We start from the raw sequence: 10,528 nt of genomic DNA on the forward strand, positions 1-10,528 counted from the left end.
GTGCCACCAAAACGTTTTCTTCAAATCTTTGTAGAGCTTGTCTCCACCCGGATGCACTGAATATGGTGTGCAATGCGTCATGTCATGATTGTCTTTTTCAACTCCTCGTCATTAGGAACACACCACCTACCATCAAACCTCAAGCTACCATCTGTATGAATGGAAAACCGGGACACTGTCCCTTTCTCTACTCCAGCTCTCCACTCCACTATCTTAGGATCCAAAGCCTGCTTATCCCGAATATCATCATAAAACTCCATGTGTCTTTGTCATATCACCCATAGCATCTCCTTTCGCATCATATGAATCCCAAAGCTCGCTACCTCATCCTCGGCCCTCATCAAAGATAGAGCTGTACACAAGGAATGTACACTCTTTCTACTCAAAGCATCAGCAACAACATTGGCCTTCCCTTCATGGTAGATGATTTCCATGTCGTAATCACCAATCAGCTCCATCCACCTCCTCTGTCTCATGTTCAACTCCTTCTGCGTGAAGATGTACTTGAGACTCTTGTGATCAGAAAATACCTTAAAGATTGCTCCATAAAGGTAATGTCTCCAAATCCATAAAGGTAGTTCTCCTCATAAAGCTTCAACTGCCTAGAAGCATAGGCAATCACTTTACCATTCTGCATCAACACACACCCCAACCCATTCTTCGAGGCATCTGTATAGACCTCGAAATTCTCGCTCCCTTCAGGCAATGCCAAGACAGGAGCTGTGGTCAAACGCTCCTTTAAGGTTTGGAACGCCGTCTCACAACTCTCATCCCAACGAAACCTGTTCTCTTTCCTCATCAATGCTGTCATCGGTCTAGCTATCTTGGAGAAATCTTTCACGAACCGTCTGTAGTATCCAGCTAAACCCAAGAAACTCCTCACCTCAAAGAACATTCTTTGGTGCCTCCCACTTTGTCATCGCCTCAATCTTCGCCGGATCCTGACTACCCCATCTTTAGAGATTACATGCCCCAGTAAAGGCAACTTTCTCCAACCGTAACTCACACTTGGACAGCTTAGCATACAACTCATGATCCCTCAAAGTCTGCAACACGATCCTCGGATGCTCCTCATGCTCCTCCTTAGTCTTAGAGTAGACTAAGATGTCATCGATAAACACTACTACAAACCGATCCAAGAACGCTCAAGATCCTATTCATCAAATCCATAAACACCGCCGGCGCATTAGACAACCCAAACGGCATCACCACATACTCATAATGGCCATACCTCGACGTGAAAGTTGTCTTCGGTATGTCCACATCTCTAATCTTCACCTGATGGTACCCCGACCTCAAATCAATCTTAGAAAAGACTGTTGCACCACTCAACCGATCAAACAGTCATCTATCCTTGGCAAAGGATACTTGTTCTTTATCGTCACACGGTTCGGACTCCCGGTAATCTATGCACGTCTCAAACTCCCATCTTTCTTCTTCACGAAAAGAATGGTGCTCCCAAGGCGATACACTTGGTCTAATGTACCCCTTCTCTATCAAATCATCCAACTGTCTCCTAAGTTCCTCCATCTCCTTAGGACCCATACGGTACGGTGCCTTAGAGATTGGCCCCGTCCCCGGCTTCAACTCCACGGTGAAATCTATCTCCCTCTTCGGTGGCAACCCCGGAATCTCCTCTCCGGAAAAACATCTCGCAAACTCTCCCACCACCGGTATCTCATCAACTGTCGGGCTCTCTATCCGGTCATCTCTCACATGGCACAGGATCAAAGGACATCCCTTCCTCGGATACGACTTCAAAGTGACAGTTGCAATCAACTTAACTTTGGGTTTGACTAGAAACCCACGATAAGACACACTTACGCCCTTAGGACCTCTAAGGGACACTCTCTTTGATGACAAGTCTATCTTAGCCTTATACTTTCCTAACCAATCCATCCCAACTATCATCTCAAAACCATTAAAAGGAAACTCTAGCAAGTCTACAGGGAAGTCGACTTGCCCAACTATCAAAGATACATCTCTAAACAACCTCCCACACGATACAGACTCACCCGAAGGTATGAAAACTTGCTCCCTACCAGACTCATATACTCTCAAACCCAACTGTTTTACATGACTCGAAGACACAAACGACTGAGAAGCCCCCGAATCAAACAAAACAAACGTAGGAATACCATTAACAAGGAATGTACCGGTGATAACGTGCGCATCCTCCTCAATTTGCCTTCTTGTCCATCATGAACAACTTGCACATCGGTCTTCCGCCCACTCCCCGGACAAGACTAGCGATGCGGTCGGCTTAGCACCCGACCCTTGATTGTTGTTGTTGTTCATCGGTGTCTTCGCATAAGAATTACCGCCGTTGCGGTTGCCTCCACTGTAACTCGACCTCCCGGTTTGGCCATGCCATGACCCACCGGGTCCGTTGCTCGCAAAGCTCTGCGCAGGTCTCTGAAAGGATCCTGGTGCACTTGTGCACTCATGTCTCTTGTGGCCTACGCCACCACAACCAAAGCAGGTCACTCCCCAGCTATTGCTCACACTCCCACGACCTCGCCCAAAGGAAGTTCCAGCACTAAACCCAGACCCAGAAGAAAACCCCTTAGATTGATTGTGGTTGCCTTTCTTGAAATTAGATTGGCCACCACCCTCGCTCTCGGACTTCCTCTTCTCTCCACCGACCTCTCCGAGCCATCTCCACTAGTCTCTCGGCTCTCCCGGCCCTCTCATACGCTTCCTTCACATCGCAAGGACTCCCACGGGTAACTTATCCATAATCTTCGTGGTTAGCCCTCTCTCAAACCTCAAAGCAAGATTCTCCTCACTCAAACCCATATCCTCGGCATATCCGGATTTCTCATTGAACTACCCGTAGTACTCCGCCACGAGACATCTCTCACCCGTCATCTTAAACTTGTCGAACTCCTCTCTCAACTTACTTCTCACATGTTCTGGTACGAACTCCTTCCTCACAGCCCTACGAAACTCCTCCCAAGGTATAGCAGGTAACCCCTGGTTGGTATATATCTCCTTGGCACTCACTTTCACTGAATCCCACCATTTGCCATTTGCCTCCCTCGGATAGAATGCAGCTGATCCACTCTCATCTCATCGGGACATGCGAACTAAATCTAGTATGTTCTCCATCTCCCTCACCCAACTATCAAGATGGTTAGGCTCCTCAACCCCCTTGTACTCCTTTGGGTTAAACCTCGCAATATAGAGGCTGACTTTAGCATGGTCAACCTCCTTCTCCTTACTCTTATCCTTGTCCTCATTCACTCTCTTCGGGGTCTCGTAAGAGCGTCTGGTGTTCCAACATCTTAACGATGTCATCCGTAGTCATAAGCTCGGCTCTCGCGTACAAGGCATTTCTCTTGGGCGGCATCTTGAAGCTATATAAGAAAGGGATAAACATAAACACGCGTACTAACCTCAAAACACGAAACGCGCCGAGAACCTACTCGATCGAGTATCCAAACCCACTCGATCGAGTAACGGGCTACTCGATCGAGTGCCCCCATGTACTCGATCGAGTACCCAAACTTGTAACCAAACGGACCTTCGATCTCTAACCCACTCGATCGAGTATCTAGGCTACTCGATCGAGTGACTTCCTACTCGATCGAGTACCCCTAGTTACTCGATCGAGTGCCCCAAAACTCGATTCGGACTCAAAATCGCCAAAAACCTACCCGATCGAGTCAGCCTCACTCGATCAAGTACCACCAAAACGTAAGAGCTACCCGCATATTACGTCGTATACTAACATGCTAACTTTATAAATCACATTATATCATAACAATCATGCTATTAATTGCCACGTTGTAAAACATTCCATCATGCTATTATTTCATCAACAATGTCTATACATATAACATTACTTTTCTTTCATCTCATCAACTTCCAATTCGAACATCCAACCATCAACACATTCCATCACATTGTTACGCAAGTTACTAAGCACACACATGACTCAACACACATTTCCCCCATGTGACCGGTTCAAAGTTGTAGGGCGATCCCCGCGACTTTAGGACGTCTCCCAAGCCTTTGCACTAGCTCCTACAACTTTTACCCCGGGTTCATTTTAATTGACTCCCTATGTTCATTAAGTTCATTGGTTACAGGTTTCAGGATCGTCGCTCTGATACCATTTGTAACACCCCCATACTCCGAGTGCCTTACCAGGACCACTCAGGTATGAAGACATCACCATCTCGGTTGCCCGAGGTATGATAATCAAATAGACAAAACAGAAACAACATTTATTATAAGTAATTTAATGAATAAGTACAATCCTCGAAACCAAACTGAAAATACAATACATTATTCCAAACTATCTGTTCTCAACTGAAATGTAAATAAATACTAAACTACAAATGGAAGACTCTATCGTCATGTCGTGGCCATCCCAGCTATCCCAAAGATCATCTCTATACTGTTCAATATCTCGCTCACCATCCCCGAATGGATCACCGCAGTTTTACAAAACAACACCGGGTCGTACTAATCACACAATCAATATAGATAACAATAATAAGACAAAAGATAATTTGAACGTCACACACACACATACACCACCAACTCCCATCATCTCAATACGATCGTCCACTGGACCAGCCCGCCGATGGGAGACCGCAGCCTGTTCCCACCTAAGCCCCGCTCATCGTACGAGCGATAACCCTGTCCATTAATGTGCACATCCCCTTTCGTGGCGGGTTCCACGAAGGGCGAAACTAGGGCGTGAGATCACTCCCGCAAGTGACCCCACTCAGCCGAGAACGCATCTCGAGAGCCACAGAAACCAATCACAATCACAATCACAATCATCATATCAAACAACTAATTACAAGACACCTCACCAATATCCCATTATGGGACTAATACCGAGTAGGAAATCCTACCAGGAAAGCACAACACGCAGACGGTATCTACAATTTGTCTCAAAACGCCTCTTCTACGAATTCTCCTCCTAACATATAACACATAAAGACTACCAATTACTTACTATTCATAAAACCCCCAAATCCTAAATTAGGGTTTGACCAAACCTAGTAAAACATTATATAAATTATATTAAAAGCTTACCCTCGACGCAAGGAATCCAACGACACGAACTACAACACGAACTGACCGTCTGAACTCCGGGAATTGTTAAGGATGCGATTAGGAAGATGACTGACTGCTTTCTCTCTTAAACAGGTTTTAGGTTTTGGTAAAAGTGAATTAAAACAACGACGATTATGTTTAAATACCCTAATCGCATAATTTAACAAAACCCGCGAAAAACTCCCCGTAAACCGGACACTCGATCGAGTACCCAAGGTACTCGATCGAGTATTTTCTACTCGATCGAGTGCCCCGCCTACTCGATCGAGTGCCCAACAGGTCAGAAACTATTTTGCTTCGCCACTTACCCTTACTCGACAGAGTAAGGCCTACTCGATAGAGTACCCCCAAGACTATAAATACGGAGTATTACAAAGATGTTGTGGGGTAGGAGTACCATTTGGTAGATCCTCCTCGGTGGGTATAGAGTGTGACGAGAATTTAGGCATTGTAGGTGGATTTTGTGTGGTATTGTTTAATGGGTTCTCTTCTCCTTCTATTGCGAAAGGATTGACAAACTCACTAGTGGGTTGAACAACTTCACCAACACCTCCCAAATTCCTCCTAACAAGTCTCCTATTATTCGTCAAGGTTCTTTCGATTTCACGGTCAAAAGGTAACAAATCTCTTTGTAACCTTCTAGACATGCAAAATATCAAACAACTCGAAAACAATTAGAACAAACCTTGAGGAGTTTTACTTCCCAAGGTGAAAAAGACACAACTAAAAACAATAAAAGAAATCTTAAATCAATTAAACACCGTCCCCGAAGAAGCGCCATTTTTGATCGAGTCCATTTCGTTTCACAAATTAAGCATATGTGGTCGTTGGTCAATGGTCGATACAAAACACAATTTATACTTCACAAACAACTCTACAATTAGTAAAGAGGCAAGTAAAGGTCGGATCCCAAGGGACGGGTATTGAAATGAGAATTCTATTGTAACTAGTAGTGTCTAAGGGGTGTCACAAATTGGGTTGATGTAGAAGGTTACTAAACTAAAATAGCAATGAAAATAAACTAGCAAGATGAATAAAATAAGGGGTGTAAACAATTGATTAAAGGCACTAGGGTGTCATGGGTTCATAGGGGAATCATGGGATATGATCATACAAACATGTTCTCAAATTATAAGCAAGCAATTATTGTTGTGATGGATTGAGTTGGGTTATATCTTACAATCCTAGGAAAGTTTGGGTCCGAAGCCGAATCGATTAGATTGTACAACACCTACAAGTCGACTTAATCTTTCCTACTCAACACATGCATGGTCTAACAAGACTCGAGTTGGGTTATGTCTTACAAGTCAAGTTGAAAGGATAGAAGATGATAGTAAATGCAAGGATTCATAGGCTTAGCATTTCATCAAATATAACATGTGCATGTATTAAGATCAAAACAAGCAAGCAAATAAGATATGAAAGCATATTAATTTAAGCATGAATCATTCCCCATGTTGGTTTCCCCTAATCACCCATTAAACCCTAGCTAAGAGACTACTCACTCATTATCATATTGATCATGCTAGAAAGGTTGTCAATCATACTAACATAATGAAACATGATGAATAAATGAAAGTAATTAGCAATAATTAAAAAGGGATTAAGAGATTATACCTCCTAATGATTCCAATAATAAAGCAAGAATAATAGAAGTACTTGAATCCTAGATTGAGAGGTTGTCAATCTCCCAATAATAACCCAAATAATCTTCAATTACCCAAAATAAAGTAAGAACAAGAGAGATATTAAAGAACTAAAACTTGGATTAAAACTTGATTAATATTTGATTACAATATTGAAGAGAGATTTGATTGATATTAACTACACTAATTATTGATAAGAAGAACATGCTCCTCTAATTAGACTAATGGGGTATTTATAGTGAAAATTAGGGAGGATGCATTAGGGTTAACTAAGGGCTAAACTAGTAATTACACTTTTTAAGTTGAGCAAGGAGACTCCGGTATTCTCCGAGAGAAGGGCTTCTCTTATCGTGGCTTGAAGAATGAAAACGTGCTGTACTGAAATCCGTGCGGATGGGAGTCGGGACGGCCGGATCTGGGCTGGAGAATCCGAGCGGATCCTTGGGCAAGACGCTCGGATTGGCGAGGGGGAATCCGAGCGGATTCCTTTGAGGGACGCTCGGATTGGGCTTGGGTGGACGGACGGATTGTGTACAATCCGTTCGGATTGTCTGGCAGCATCTTTTCTTCTTCTTTTCTTCCCTTTTCTTCATGAATTCCTTGGGGATTTCCTTGGGGACTCAAGGATCCTTTTCTCAACATTGCTCTTCTACTATGCTATGTACAAAGGCCTTCTAGTCTTGTCTCTCCTTGATGCTTGGTCATTGAATATGATCAATTTAGCCTTGTTTTGCCATGAAAATGCAAGATTCTTACTCCTTTCCTACCAAGGGATCAAAATCTCAAAGAATATGCAAAACAAAGAACTAAAGATAAGAAATGACCCAAATAGGTACTAAAAAGCATGGAAACAATGGTAATTCGGGGGCTAAATATGCGCCAATTATGGTCACATCATAACAAACACCCGATATGACACTCTAACTTCCTTAGGACCTTTTAAGGACACTTTCTTTTGTTGATAGTCTATCTTAGACTCATGCTTACCCAATCAATCCATCCCGATTACGACCTCAAACCCATCCATAGAAAACTCAAGTAAATTAACTGGTAAGTCCACTTGCCCAACCACCATAGACACCCCTTTATAATACTTATGACATGACACCGACTCCCCCGATGGAATAAACACATTATCTTTTACCAAATCATACTCCCCAAAACCCATGGTTAAAGCATGACCTCTAGACACAAACGAACGGGCTGCCCCTGAATCAAGCAAAATGAAAGTCGGATTATAATTAAAAAGAAAGTATCAGTGACAACTTGCGCATCATCCTCGGTTCCTGTTTCGCCATCATAAAGAGTTCGCTGATGTTCTTCTAACCTCCCCCTTGGACAGTGGTCACCGATGCAATAGGTTTAGCCGCCGAATTCTTGAGTCACACTCTTGTTCGGGCGCTAATACGATCCACCATTATTGCGGTTATAACCGCCATTGTTGTTGCTCTGACCTTCCTGGTTGTTCCATGACCCAGTTGGCCTGTTAATTGCCATACTCTTACTCGGAGTTTGCGAATAATTCCCCTGTTAAGATCGCGGAAAGCCTTCTCTTCCTCCAACAATCTTACACTCAAACCGTTTGTGGCCTACCCCACCACAGTTGAAGCATTGCAAGGAAGAGTTGTCGCTCGTACTCCGACCGCCTATTCCCCCCACACAAGAAATCCCCCACTAAAGCTAGATCCTCCAGAATAATATCTAGCCTGGTTGTGGTTACCATGCTTATAGCTCGATTGATTGCCACCCTCACTCTCAGCTTTCCTTTTCTCAATTCCCTTTTCTTTGGTCTCCTTGGCAATATCAACCAACCTCTCTGCATGCCCCGCTTGCTCATATACTTCCTTTAGATCTGAAATCACCCAAGATGGTAGCTTCTCCATAATATTAAGCGATAGTCCTCTCTTAAAACGGAGAGCCACACTCAGTTGGCTCAACTGTATGTCCTCCGCATAGCGCGACAACTCGTTGAACTTATGATAGTATTCAGCCACGATCATGCTATCAGTCACAGAAAAAGTGTTAAACTCGGCCCTCAACCTGCTACGGATATGCTCTAGAACGAAGTGGTTCATCATCGCCTTCATAAACTCTGCCCAAGGAATTGCAGGTTTACCCAAGTTTCCATAGTACTCCTGTGCAGCCTCCCTCTCACGGTGCCACCACACCCCAGCCTCATCTCTCAAGTAGAACGCAGCCTGTTCCACTTTCATATCCTCCGGACAATGAACAACTTCCAACACACTCTGCATCTCCCGGTGCCAGTTGTCGAGCAGTTTAGGCTCGCAGGTGCCCTCATAGGTGGTACTTGGTAGGGTTAAAGCGGGAAATACTGGTGCTCAAACAGGATGCATCCACCGGTGTTTTCTTCCCTTTCCCCAAATTCTTTAGGGCCTCAGTGAGCGCTCTTCTTCGCTCGATCATCCGAGCGATTTCTTCTAGGCTCATCTCAGAAGCCTGGATATAAGCAGCAGATCTCTTTTGCGGCATTTTTTAGCTTCAATAACCAAGACAAATGTAAGCACATAGCCTAAGGCTTAAAACAAATACCACATCCGCCAAAGAGGTACTCGGTCCGGTACACGGAGGTAATCGGTCGAGCACGAGCCACTTGGTCGAGTATGCTGACTACTCGGCCGAGTGCTCAGACTCCAGTAGCTAATCTAAAATGCACATAAAGCATACTCGGTCGAGTACCTGTAACACCCCCGCACACTAGGACGCCTTACCAAGGACCATCCCAGTGTATGAAGGTGTCACCATCTCGGTTTCCCGAGGTAGTAGATCAAATAGACAATAATAGAACTTGTTAATACATTAATGGGGCCTATACAACGTAACTTATTACAAGTATTTATACAAAGGTGAATACTACTATAACTCATGATACAACACTTCTAGACTGGCAACGTGATAACTCGATCCCTCCCATCCTAGCAGCCACAGAGCAACAACCAACTGTACCTGCTAAGCCAACTGCTCACCATCCCCGAATGGATAACCACAGTTTTGAAAATATAACACGAGGTCAGTTACTGAGCAATCAAAATAAGATAAGTACGATAAATAACCAGCTGATCATCCAACAACCCCGGTCTCCCGATCTCACACAGTAACCGATTACACACCAAAGTGTGTAGCCCTGCCAGATTACCCATCGCAACAGGTAATCCTCGACGCTAGTGGGTGACCGCAGCCCATCCCCACCAAGTCCAGCTCCTCAATGAGCGACTAGCATTCCTTGTCCCTTAATATACACATCCCCTCCCGTGACGGGTTCCACGGAGGGCGAACTAGGGTGTGGAGCCACTCTCGCAAGTGACTCCACCACAAACACAACATATCCAGCCTCACAGCTGTCACAACCCCACAACCATCACAATACAACCACACCAACACTTTCACTACAACATCCGTACCCCGATGATCAACAGATAACGACAATCACAATACAATCAAGTCTTAAATCAATGAACAGTAACTGAGTAGGGAAACCCTACCTCGTCGCAAGTCGTGAAAGACATCCACACATAGCCAAGCAAGACTCCAAAATGCATCCTACAACGATAGCCATCCCCTATTATGCAACTATCCTCAAATCTATCAAAGAAGACAGAAGGCAGAGACTTACCTAATAACACGCATCGCCGACGTCGTAGACAACGACCACGCACGCAACCTTCCTAAGTGAATCTCGTCTTTCCCCCATGGTGGAGGTGTAGGCTACCTTATGAGAGTGTATAGAGATAGGGATGATAGGAGAGAGTGGCAGGCTAGGGTAAGAGAAAGAGGAACTGTCGAAGAAA

This window comes from Silene latifolia, chromosome 5 (genome assembly GCF_048544455.1).
Source record: "Silene latifolia isolate original U9 population chromosome 5, ASM4854445v1, whole genome shotgun sequence".
In the NCBI taxonomy this organism is placed as follows: Eukaryota; Viridiplantae; Streptophyta; class Magnoliopsida; order Caryophyllales; family Caryophyllaceae; genus Silene; species Silene latifolia.